The 13,925-nt window shown below is 38.8% G+C and overlaps 1 protein-coding gene and 1 non-coding gene across 7 annotated transcripts in view; both read right to left on the reverse strand.

Annotated features, from left to right (window-relative positions):
- The window catches only part of KANK1 (KN motif and ankyrin repeat domains 1), a 247,690-nt gene that overhangs the window by 182,207 nt on the left and 51,558 nt on the right, over nucleotides 1-13,925 (reverse strand). The window lies entirely within an intron of this gene.
- On the reverse strand, nucleotides 6,520-6,624 carry LOC129044865 (U6 spliceosomal RNA). The gene has a single exon (XR_008504839.1). It is a non-coding gene; the product is annotated as a U6 spliceosomal RNA (small nuclear RNA).

Here is a 13,925-nt window from a genome sequence, read left to right on the forward strand (position 1 = left end):
TCATTAAAAAGTCAGGAAACAACAGGTGCTGGAGAGGATGCGGAGAAATAGGAACACTTTTACACTGTTGGTGGGACTGTAAACTAGTTCAACCCTTGTGGAAGTCAGTGTGGAGATTCCTCAGGGATCTAGAACTAGAAATTCCATTTGACCCAGCCATCCCATTACTGGGTATATACCCAAAGGACTATAAATCATGCTGCTATAAAGACACATGCACACGTATGTTTAATGCGGCATTATTCACAATAGCAAAGACTTGGAACCAACCCAAATGTCCAACAATGATAGACTGGATTAAGAAAATGTGGCACATATACACCATGGAATACTATGCAGCCATAAAAAATGATGAATTCATGTCCTTTGTAGGGACATGGATGAAATTGGAAATCATCATTCTCAGTAAACTATCGCAAGAACAAAAAACCAAACACCGCATATTCTCACTCATAGGTGGGAATTGAACAATGAGAACACATGGACACAGGAAGAGGAACATCACACTTCGGGGACTGTTGTGGGGTGGGGGGAGGGGGGAGGGATAGCATTGGGAGATATACCTAATGCTAGATGACGAGTTAGTGGGTGCAGCGCACCAGCATGGCACATGTATACATATGTAACTAACCTGCACATTGCGCACATGTACCATAAAACCTAAAGTATAATTAAAAAAAAAATACATAGGTATGGATTTGCAAAGGCAAAAAAGGGGATTTTTCTGTTTCTAAAGTCACACTTTGGTCTCTCTTCTCTACCCACTGACATTTGTCTAATGGTGAAAGCAGTCACCATTCCAGCCTCACCAGGCTCCTTCTCAGTGAAGCTGCCCTGCACACACTCTTTGTTACCTGAACAGCCATGTCTGTGCCAAGTGTCTTCATTTCCCACTTCATGCAGTCACCTGTGTGGACCAGAGTGGGCTTCCCAAGAGAAGCCAAAAACAACACTGTATGTCAATGAGACTCACACGAGTTGACCTGGAATGATAAGGTGAACTGAGTCAATCAGATGCTAACTCTCAAGAATATGAATTAAGAAGCATAGAGAATAAGCACTTAACAGTAAGGGCATCTCCTGAAAGAGTGTTAGGAGGTGGAAGAGGGGCTGCAAAGAGCCAGAGCTGAGCGCATGCTCAGATTATGAGAACACCAAAAGAAGGCATGGGCAGAAATAGGTATAGCTTTTAATATTAATATAAAGCCATCATGGTTATCAATACATGCTAAAACATTACTTTTCATCTCTCAACATTGCAACTATGTATGTTTCATATTAGCATAAAACAATCTGAACATGTATCCTCGACAGAGATATGTACACGTATATAATTTATAACTAGGTGCCTATACTGAGGATACATGTTGAGTTTTTTTGTATGTATGAGGGTGTCTGGTGAGAAAAAGTTTTACAACTTCTACTTTGCTACAGAAAGTGCACATTCTGGCCGGGCACGGTGGCTCACGCCTGTAATCCCAGCACTGTGGGAGGCTGAGGCGGGCAGAATCACGGGGTCAGAAGATCGAGACCATCCTGGCTAACACAGTGAAACCCCATCTCTACTAAAAAATACAAAAAAATTAGCCAGGCATGGTGGCAGGCATCTATAATCCCAGCTACTGAGGAGGCTGAGGCAGGAGAATGGCGTGAACCCGGGAGGCGGAGCTTGCAGTGAGCCGAGATTGCGCCACTGCACTCCAGCCTGGGCAACAGAGCAAGACTCTGTCTCAAAAAAAAAAGAAAGTGCACATTCTATGACACTAGGAGACAGACGTGAGAAGTGAAGACAGCTGCCAAAGACTGAGTAAGACAAAGATCCGGTCTTCTAGAGGTTCACAGGCCATAATGTGTTACAGGGAAGGAAAAAAAAAAGCACCAGTGATTTTTATTGGGTTTCCAACAAATATTTGTTTAGCACCTATGTGTGCCCTGTGCTAGTCTAGGTATTTTATACCACTTTCTAGTAACACAGTCACCACAGATCAAATAAACTATCCAGGCTGAATTGAATTTGCTGGGTCAGTGGTCCCTAAACATTTCTGAACCATAGAGCAATCTGAGATTCTGATTAAAAAGAAAAGAAGAGAAACCTCTCCCTAGGAAAGCACGCATAACTACAATTCTGGACTCAATTTCACTGACACTTCTGACCTAACACCCAAGGATAAGAAACTAATGGGTCTACTGCCTATTTGAAAATATAGACACACACATACATATCTATAAAATCATGTGATCCTACACTGAAGGATTGTTTCAACAATGCAAAGTACTTATGAGGTTTATTAATAGCCTTATATTTTCAGTTAACAACATATTATTAGTGGCAATGAGAGAAGTCCCACCACAAATAAAACAGCATGTTTATTCTCAAGTACAATGCATTGAACTGACACAGACTATCACTCCAGTTACACAATGGCTGTTCAGAGTTCTCAGTTAATGGAATATTCACAGTTTAAGACCAAACACAATGCACAAAGAACAGAAAAATAGACAAAGTTGCTGTATTAGGGATAGCAACATTAGCTTCCTGGCAACAGAGACTCTAGGGAGGGCTACACATAAAATTATTTTCTATTAAGGGTCAGTAAGTAAAAATAAAGTCTGACAAAATATTTCATTCATTTTCTCTAAGTGATTTTACACAATAGAGCTACAGAACACAGGCTTGGTTCCATCTTTCCTCTTAAATAACCAAAAAAGGGTACTTGATCTAATCTCTTTCATGTAATTAGAAATCACCTGAAAAATGCAGAATCTGGCTGTGAGAGTGATTTGAGAATTGATGGATCTATTTCCCTGCTTGTAAGATATGAATAGCAGTACTTACTCCACAAAGATGAGAAGCACACATTTTCATGGGTGCCTAATGTGTTAATAAAACAATGAAATGCTAATTTCATTTTTTTCATTCAACAAATATTTAGTGAATTGCATCTATGAGCCAAACATCAAGGCAAAATCAAGCAAAATCAGATCCAACTTCTGCCTTGATGAAGTTCACTAGCTCTTTCATCCATTAGAAAGCTTTAAATTGGAAATCACTAGCATCAGTTGTCTAACTTGACAACTAGTATTTGTAAAGCATTTTACAGATTATAAAGTACTATCCGATATATCATCTCAGGAAATCCTCACTGTAACTCTCTGACTTGTATTGGTAATTCATCTCCTATACAGGTTAAGAAACTACAGCTCAGAGAGGCCCAGTGGCTTACTCAAGCAGTGAAGCTGGAATCCCCTTTGCTGATAATCTCAGTGCACTACACCATCTCACTGCAGCTGAGCTTTAGGTCATGAGGATAAAACACGTGCAAAATCACTTTGAGCTCTTTACTGGGAACATGATCTAGAGCAGCTTTTTGTCTGTTGCCGTCTTCCCCAGAAGCAGTCGTTACCCAGCTCTGGCAGGGTGTAGAAAATGCAATTTACTTACCTGGAAAACCCCAACTTACCTAAGTTATAAAATGGTTAATCTGCTGAAAGAGTCCTTTACTATTTCTACCATACATGCAACCTAACAGCATTGCATTGTTGCCTGCCATGAGCCTCTCTTCCTTGGTCAATTTCTACAGTGCTTTCTGAATACAGAAAACGTCTGCAGTATTTTCTGTTACAGACTCTTAACAGTTTTCTTTAACAGTGTGACTTACACAGTAAGACTGAAATGTGAAAGTTCTAGATGAAACAGTCATCTGGTCCTACATTAAAACTTTCATGAATTTTTTAAGGAGACTTAGATCACTGTCCAACATTCAACCCACTGCCAAAATCCCTATGACAACATCTCTAATTTGGGGTAATCTGACTTCTTTAACACATGCGGTTCCTATTACTGGTAACAAGCAGTTTGGCAATAAGTATTCAAAGTCATAAATAAATAGTACTAATGTTGACTCAGCTATTCTGCTGCTAAGAATTTGTCCTAACGAAACAACTCAACAAATGCACAGTGATGAGTGTATTTGAGATATCTTCATTGTAGAGAAACTGGAAATGACCAAAGTAACTGTCAGGGATGGTTTTAATAAATAAGAGTGCATTCATATAGAGAGATGCTATGTAGCCATTAAAAATCATATGAACATATAAAATAGTTACATAAGATATACATGCTCTATCAAGTGAAAAAAGTGATTACTAAATAGTATATGATATCCATTTTATGTGTGTTTACAAAGCAAAAAATCTTAATTGATTGAAATAGAAAAACATGTCCTTCTTATGTCTACCCATAAGTTCCAATTCTGCCCCCTGAAGTTGAGAATTAACTTTGCTCTCCTTTCCACCCGATAGCCTTTCAACTATTCCTGGTAGGGCATAGTTTCTAGTCCATTTACTTCCCTGGCTTACCCTCTTAAAATGTAGAAGTTGTTTGAAAACAAGCCCTTGGAGGCAGCCTAACAAAGTCAGAAAACAACCGGATGATTATCTCCTTAATTCTGAGTACTGTGCCATTAAAGCTGCCAGAGAAGGCCACCCATATCAAATGGCTGGCTGAAACCTTAAATCTTTTTAACAAGAGCTGCTACTGATCCAGGTCTCCCATTCTATAAACATGCAACTTTTTCCCCTGACTCTAGGAAGCTGCATTCAGTAGAGCTTAATTGTATATTTGTTCATGTTGATTGCCTTCAACTTTTTGCAGCCTTTTTTTTTCTATCCTGATGTCTGACTCCAGTTGGTTAGCTTCCCTCCCAACAATGGGATAGACACAAATTTGATCCACCTTTCTTGATCAAAGACCACTCTTCTCAAACTAGAATATCATGACATTGGGGAAGGGCTACTCAAACATTTTATCTGGTGGTAATTTAAAGTATTTTAAAACAAACATGGGTATGTTAAAAATACAAAGTGAATGCATCTTTATGTGAAAACATGAGACTTCAAAGACATTTTGCTCCTGGCTGTGCTTCTAAAGTCTCCCTATACCCTGCCCACAATCCAAACTTCAATTCCTGTACCCTCAACCCTCTAAACCCTCCAAAATAAAGTATAAACTTTCCTCTTCCTTAATAGTTCCCTGATGGAAAAGTTAGAATAGCACTGGCAAGGCAGTGAATTGCACAAAGTCAACAGTTAATCAACCTGCAACACATTCATCTATCTTATTATAATCAAGCCCATGCTTTTCCAACTTATCCATAAAAAATCCTAAGAACTTAATGAAACATGTAGTTTTTTTGTTCTGATATTCTCTAACAACAACATTACCCAAATTCTCTCTCCAATAAGTATCTGATTTATACAGGAAATGAGGTTAATTCAACAAAGGCTTGTTCTTGAGAAACCCATGCTGACTTAACCACACTTCTTTCCCAGGTAACCACAAACTATCCCTTCTTCTCTCCATTTATTCCATTAGAGGATTATTCCATATCTGCTGTTTAAAAGGCACTGAACTAGGGTCTACAATAGAAAACATGGGGTAAGATGGAAACTTCTCTTCTAAGAGGAAGAAAGATGACACATAACTACAATACAAATAACTATACTACATGGTAAAAATGCTTAAGAAAGTTCCAGAAACAGGGAAGCACTAGCCAGCAGAAGGAAGAGTATGCGAAGAACAGAGTATGTGTGAAGGTGCATAACAAAGATAAGACTGGGGCACATGGTAGAGAGCCACAACCATATTTAACCCGAGAAAACTCAAATCTTGTTAGGAAATCACCTGAAAGCCTTCTGGGTCACATTTAGAAAAATCTCTCATTCTCTATTTCAGAAAATGTACATGTTTTTCATTTCTGAAAAATATGTTTGTCTTTTCAGTCTTTTTCACCTTTCTCCCGTCTTGAAAGATTGTCAACAGAAGTCTACAAATCAGAAATTATTATGCACTTACATTTGACAGTTTACAGAGGTTTAAGGTTTATACAGCATTTTCAAGCAGATTGCCTCTGCAAGACTTTTTTAAGTGTCCCAAGATATAATGAAATCAGGCCTGGACACTCAAACTCAATTTCAAGTACCACATATTCAGTCACCACCCTCAGCCTAGGCATCTATCACTTTTACCTTTTTTTTTTTTTTTTTTAACCTCTCCAATAAAAAAGTCATCATCCTTCAAGTTTTCTAAGCTTGGAAAAAATGAAAATCACAAGTGAATGACAGTGTCGACTGTACAATTAAAACCTTCAATGCACAAAAATATTAAATGGATAATCTCTGCAAAAACCTCTGCAAGAAATTATAAATAGCAACTATCATTAACTTTTAGTTTAGAATAAATCTATACAACCAAAAAGAACAGACTAGACAACTCACAAGAAGGTGACAAATCTTTGGGAAAAACACTCAATGCCTATCAAGCTCCCCCAAAAAGGCTCATTAAAAATACAAATCACAGTTGTCAATCAAGAAATAAAGATGAAAAAATACAGTATATCCTTATTATTCATGGATTCCACATTTGCAAATTCATCTACTAAAACTTATTTATAACCCCAAGACCAATGCTCATGGTCATTTGCACACAGGTGGAGAGAACCAAAAATTTTTTTTTCTTTTTTTATTATGGAACGCTTCACGAATTTGTGTCATCCTTGCACAGGGGCCATACTAATCTTCTCCGTATCATTCCGATTTTAGTATATGTGCCACTGAAGCAAGTACACACCAAAATATTTGAGTCACTCCACATACATGTACTCAGCTGAAGCCAAACAACCAGCCTACACTCTTTGTTCTAGCCCTTATACTATAAACAAATGTCCCTTTTGTGGCTAGTTTTTAGGGTTTTTTCTCATTTTTGTGGGTTTCTTGGTAATTCTGCTGTTTAAAATGAGCCCCAAACATCATGCCTTAGTGTCGTCTAATGTTCTTAATCACAACAAGGCCATGATGTGCCTTAGGGAGAAGAGACGCATTGGCTAAGCTTCATTTAGGCATGAGATACAGCGCTCTTCGCCATGAGGTCATTGTTAATGAATCAACAAGTATATTAAACATGGTATCTTTAAACAGAAACACATGTAAAACAAGGCTATGTATTGATCGGTTGACAGTTGACAAAATCGTTATAACCAGAGGCTCACAGGAATCTAACTCTGTATTGTTCCCCTAGGAGCAATGGCTCAGTATTCACTAATTATGTCCACAATGACTTTATAGAACATAACTGCCACAAATAATAACAGTGGGGTGTTCTTCCAAATTATCCTCTATTTCCCCTATTTCCTGTAGTGAGCAGTTTGCTATCTCTGGATATCCTATTTATATAACAGAACAGCTCCAAGTCACAGGTCTAGACTTCTTTGCTATGCTCCTCCTTAATGTCCTTCCAAAATTTTGCTCTAGCCTTTTCAAAGGTGCCTGCCCATTCTACACTGGTTTTTTCCACCTCCTCTCATAGCATCTGACTAATCCTATCTTCACTCCTGGGTTCCTTGACATTCCTACCATTGTTTGTATAGGTTTGTTTGTTTTTTGAGAAAGAGTCTTGCTCTGTCACCCAGGATGGAATGCAGTGGCATGATCATAGCTCACTGTAGCCTCAACCACCCAGGCTCAAACAATCCTTCCACCTCAGCCTCCCAAGTAGCTGAGACCACAGGCGTGTGCCACCATGCCCAGCTAATTTAATTAAACCAGCCCAGGCTGGTCTCAAACTTCTGGGCTCACAAAGTCCTCCCACCTCAGCCTCCCAAAGTGCTGGGATTACAGGTGTGAGCCACCACACCTGGCCGTACAGGTCCTTTTAAAAAACAGATTTCCTTAGTTCTTGGGGCCTCAGTAAGTTCTTGGGCTGCCTTCTCCTGTTCTTCCTCACCCAAGGATTAGTACTTTTGTGATCTGTCTTCTACATTACTATCTGTGGCCATGAGATCATATGTACATTTTTGACTAACAGTTTGGCTATTTTTCAATAGCCACCTACCAAGAATTCCCGGCCTTAATACTCCAGGATGATATGGACATTTTTCCCCATTGTCACTTAAAGTTCCTTTAGAAACATCTGGTAAGATCCTGAACCTCCACATCCATTTTTGTTCTAAATTTTTAAGCCTTCTATTATGAAAAACTTCAAATATATACAAAAAAGAATACTATATTGAATACAATGCATCCATCACTAAGCTTCAACAATGATACATATTTTGCCAGCCTTTTTAATATATTCCCTCTTTTTCTGTTTTATATTTGCTGGAATCTTAAAGCAAAACCAAAACAATATATCTTTTCACTTATAAGAACATCAGTGTGCATTTATAACTAATGAATAAATTTGTTTTTTTATTTCCTCTTGAGACAGGGTCTTGCTCTGTCACACAGGCTGAAGTACACTGGCGCAATCTCATCTCACTGCAGGCTCAACCTCTCAGGCTCATGTGATCCTTCTGCCTTGGCCTCTCAAAGTACTAGGATTGCAGGCATGAGCCACTACACTCGCCCAGAAATTTGTTTTTAAAGTAACTACCATGCCATTAACAAACCTAACAAAATTAACAATTTCTTATCATCAAGAACTCAATTCATATTCAAATTTTTATCATCTCAAAGCTGGTTTGTTCAAATAGGAGTCCAAACAAAGTCCCCATACTGCATGTCATTACTGAGACCATACTGGGACTGAAGCAGAGAGGACTAAGCCGTAAGTGAGTCTGTAACAAGCAAGCAAGAAGCTCATTCAACTAAAAGAATTAAATTGGAGGTCTGGCCCAAGAAAGTGGAAAAATAAACAAAGAAAACTAAAACTATTCAGGAACATCATGAAGCAGGGCAAGAGCTAGAGAGAAAGTACCAAAGGGGCTAGGAATTTGAGTAAGGAGAGTAATTGGACAAATGACAGAATTATCTTAATGGAACAAGGACTTTAGCTTTAAAAATCTCACTTTGGATCAATGAAGTAATGAGAAACAGTTACTAAAAAGCAAAACCTCATAGTCATTGTATCTAATTTAATTTCTCAAATTTTAGTTTCATAAGCACTTTTGTACATCATAGCACTTTAATAATTATAAGTTTAAAATGATCATGGCTAACTCCATGAGACTAAGATCTGGATCTGGCTGACTCCAGAGACTCACCACATAGTCAGAGGAGAGCACAACTCAGAAACCAAGGTTCCCTAAGTCTTCCCTGGGAATCACTAAACTCACATTGAACTTCTATCTGCATCAGATACAGACACACACAGAGAAAAGTTTTATATAAGCAATGCATGCTCGTTAATTAAAAAAAGAAAATTAACCAAGATAAATTCTAATACTTCTCAGTTTTTGAGGTTTATTATCAGAAATAGCTCTAAAATTTCTCCTCCTCTTTAAAATAAGATTTTTTAAAATGCTTCTGTATTCAGTTACAATTCTTTGGGAATTTTCCCCCCAAGGTAAAGCCAAAACAGACTCTAGAGAAAGAAGAAATAAGAACTACAACTTAGTACCCCACCACCAACTTAGCAGCAGTATTTTATAGTATGATTAAAAAGTCATTTTAAGTATAACTCTGAAAATGTTTAATGATTACTTTGAATGTGAGCACTGATGTTTGTCTACACAAGTTAATGATGTTATGATAACATCATGAAGGTTAAAAGTTGTTTTTATTTAAACAGAAGGGGTTGTTGGCATCTTTATCACCACTAAAGGTAGTTTTAGCATTTCAAAGGGATTTTTTCCTAATTGTATTTTGAGAAACACATTTCTAAAAACACGTATATACTAGGAACTCACAGATCTTGTCAAATTGAATATTTCATATTCCAGTACAAGTCTGGACACATCAAATCTAAAGGAATTTCTTAAGGCTTAGTAAACCAGCCTCTGTGATTTCGTCTCCAGCCAAATGGGAATCTTACGCTTTTACAGTTATTTCAGCTAATTCTCAGTCACTGCAAGAAGACAAACGCAGCAAAGGTTTGATGCTGAAACATTCCAGAAAAAGGATAATCCCCATCATACACAAACTATAGTATTTTACCTAATTGGTATCTGAATCCTGATTTATGTTCACTCATTTGATTTATTTAATTAGCAGTATAGTGACTATGCCATATACATAGCAGACTGAGTGGAAGAGTTTATCATCACAAAGCTAACACTGTGTTCACTTTGCACATCTAAGTCACGTGCCATCATGTACCTGGTGTGGAAGGTAGGGGAGGCAGGTGTCCCCACTGTCTTCCCAATAGTGGTGACGGCTCCATAGAGTCATCCTATCACCCTTGACTATTCAGGACTTCAGATCGCCATCCTGCTTTGGATTACTGATGTGGTATAAGACTAGGAAATGGCTTTCTCAGGGATTAGCTATTGGCCAGCTCATTTCACTAGCACTTAGTACTATCTAGGGGTTCTACTGTCTTATGACTTATTACTTGTTCTCAAAGTGTGGTTGCCAGGCCAGCAGCAGAAACATTACCTCGTATGAAGGTTAATTTCACGTGCCAACTTGACTGGGCAAAGGGATGCCCAGGCAGCCAGTAAAACATTACTTCTGGGTGTGTCAAGAAGAGATCAGCATTTGAATTAGTAGACTTCACTAACTCTCTTCCTGTTTGCCCTGAGAATACTTGCCCATGGTGCTTGCAGCTGCAGTATTTACCCCAAGATAACCTTGCCACGAAATATCTCGTTTTTTAAATTTTCACATCGTTCTAGTATATCGACTTTGGAAACAAAAGACATCATCCTATTTATAGGATTCTGTTTTTAGTAGTGGCATTTCCATTTACAAAATAAAGTAATTCTCAATTGCTGAAAATGTCAAATCCTAGAAAACACAGCATTCCTATGAGTGATGTTAACATCGTTCTCTAACAGTTGATGGAAGATTCATTTGATGAATCCGATTTTTCTGAAATAGACGATTCTGATAATTCAGATGATTCTGATGTTAGTTCTGTTTAGAAATAATATTTTCTATTTTATTTTCACATTGAAAATCAGTCCGATTTGCTTTAGCCTCCAAGAGCCTGTTTATGTAAAATTAAATAAGCACTGGCCACAAACTGCACTTTTTTTCTAAGTGGGAAAAGGGTTAAGAAGACCGCCAATATGGATGCTCATCAGTGTGGATGGGTGTCATCCAATCAGTGAGGGCCAGAATAGAACAAAAAGGGAGAGGAAAGGCAAATACATGCTCTCTGCTTGAGCTGGAACTTCCATCTTTTCCTGCCCTCAGACATCAGCGCACCTGGTTCTTGGATCGTCAGACTCAGATGGAGATGGAAACTTACACCAGGTGCTCCCAGGTTCTCAGCCCTCAGACTCAGACTGAATTACACCAATGGCCTTCTTGTTCTCTAGTTTGCAGATGGCAGATCTTGAGACTTCTTGGGGAACATCCTGGAACTTCCTGGCCTTCATAATCACATGAGCCAATTCCTATAATGAATCTCCTTCCTAATATACCTATGCTGTCTCTTTGGAGAACCCTCATACAGCTGGCAACTTGTCAAAAATGTACATTTGTAGGCCAGTCCCAGAACTCCTGAATCAGAAGGTCTGGGGTTGGAGCCCAGCTATCTGTGTTTTAACATAATGCTCCAGAGGACCCAAATGCACGCTAAAGTTTGAGAACCACTGCTATAAATTATATATTTTTAAATGAGCATTCATTCAGATTTCCATTATATTTGAGTTTAATTTCCATTAAACCTATTAAGTACAGGTTATTTTCTAATATTTCTTAGTACAGATTTTATAATATTTCTTAGTACAGATTTTATAATATTCCTATAAAAGTAAATTCATATAGAGGGAAGCTTTGAATTTACCAAAGTTCAGTAGAACAGGGTGACTAATATGAAATTGAACAATTGGCTTATATTTTTCTCATACTTCATCTCTGGAACAAAATCCTTACAACAGTTTATAAGGAAACGCTTCATTACATCGCTCACATTTACTTCATCCCCTGTGTTACACAGGTTCTTGGCATTTGAGGTCACTTCTGATAACTGCCTAAAATGAACCAGAACTACAGGGTGCCAAAGATCAAGGACCCTGAGAAGATATGAAGCTGAGGACTCAGCTTGATCGCTTTCCACCTGCGTGCTCTTAGAAAACTCAGCCACTTTAAGCCTCAGTTTCCCCAAATGTTTAATAAAAATTACAGTATACCCCTCATCATAGGGAGAAAATCAAAGGTGTTTAAAGCTGATTGCCTGGCACAAAGTAGCCCTCAATGCTCCACAGTAATTTTATCATTATTAGCTAAGATAATTATTTGATTTTAAATACTTCTGAACACACTTAAGTCCCTAGAAGGCAGAGGTTGTAAACATCTAAATTGCTTTTCATAGCAAGCACCTGATAAATGATTTTCTTAAATAAAGGTGACAAAATTACAATTGCATTCTTTTTGAGACAGGGTCTCACTGTCACCCAGGCTGGAGTGCAGTAACACACTCATGGCTCACTGCAGCCTCAACCTCCTAGGCTCAAGCGATCCGGCCACCTCAGCCTCCCAAGTAGCTGGGATTACAGGTGTGTGCCACCAGGCCTGGATAATTTTCTAATTTTTTTGTAGAGAAGGGGTCTCGCTATGTTGCCCAGGCTGGTCTCAAACTCCTGGGCTCAAGCTATCCTCTTGCCTCGGCTTCCCAAAGTCCTAGGATTACAGGCGTGAGCCACTGCGCCCAGCCACAATCATGTTCATTTCTAACAAAGGATCACATGGTAGAAAAATAGCTCATTCTGCAAATAAAAGCAGTGTATGCAATATCTAACCACAAACACCCTGATCAAGAGAAAACATTTCAAAATATTTTATTTAAAGATCTCTAAATTGTCACAGGGAAAAAGGCCAAGGCATAGTACAGACTTGAGCAGATTAGTCAAGAATATGATTTGATGAATTAAAGAAATTACATTTTGGCAGGGCTGAAGCAGAAGGCAGGCAAAATTCCAAGTTTCTTCTGGTTCATTCAAATGAGCAGTTCCCTTCCTTTGTGCAGCTAATAACATAATATTAAAACATATTATATTTAAAAGGTCAAAAAGCCACGTGAAAAGAAAAAGTCACTTAAGAATCTTCTAGACATGTGTCAGGTTGACATGAACACCATTATCAAATATTGTTTAACAACTGCTGAGGAGATGAGGGTGTGGGGCCTTCATAAAAATGAGTTTGAGTCTTGGCTTGGGCAATCACCGGCTAACTGACCTTAGTTAGGCAGGTCCTTGAACCTCCTAATTGGTCTTCTTGCTTCTACTTTTGTCTTCTTCCTGTTCATTCTCCCACAGTAATCACACAAGCAGGCCAGAGCTCCCTTTCTACCTCAGGGTCTTTGCATATGCTATTTCCGCTTTTCCCTCTCAGAGCACCCACTGCCAATCTTCACACAGACAATTCGATCAGTCCTTCAGGTCTTAAGTCACTTCTCAAGAATGCCGTACTTGCCTAGGCTAGATTAGATCCTACTGTTACATGCTCCCTTTATTTTTGTTTTTTTGAGACAGGGTCTCACTTATCCAGGCTGGAATACAGTGGTGCGATCATAGCTCGTTGCAGCCTTGACCTTCTGAGCTCAAGTGATCCTCCCACCTCAGCCTCCTGAGTAGCTGGGACCACAGGTGCACGTCAACACACCCAGCTAATTTTTGGTTTTTTTTTTTTTTTTTTTTTTAGAAACAAGAGTCTTGCTATGTTGCCCAGGGTGGTCTCCAACTCCTGGGCTCAAGCAATCCTCCTGCCTTGGCCTCGCAAACTGCTGGGATTACAGGTGTGAGACACTGCACCTGGCCCCTTATTTTGTAACTCTTATCACCATTATAACAACACTGATCGTATCTTTTTAATGTCATCAGTCTGCCCTACTAAACTGCAAGCTGTGTGGAGGCAAGAACCATGTCTGTTTACTGCTGTATTTCTAGCACCAAGTGCAGCGTCTGGAGCACAGGTGAGAGTAACCATTATAAACGGTCCTCGCCACTGTCCCAGCCATCCAGAATAACTAGCTAACTTCATAG

Source organism: Pongo pygmaeus, chromosome 13 (assembly GCF_028885625.2).
Source record: "Pongo pygmaeus isolate AG05252 chromosome 13, NHGRI_mPonPyg2-v2.0_pri, whole genome shotgun sequence".
Lineage (NCBI taxonomy): Eukaryota > Metazoa > Chordata > Mammalia > Primates > Hominidae > Pongo > Pongo pygmaeus.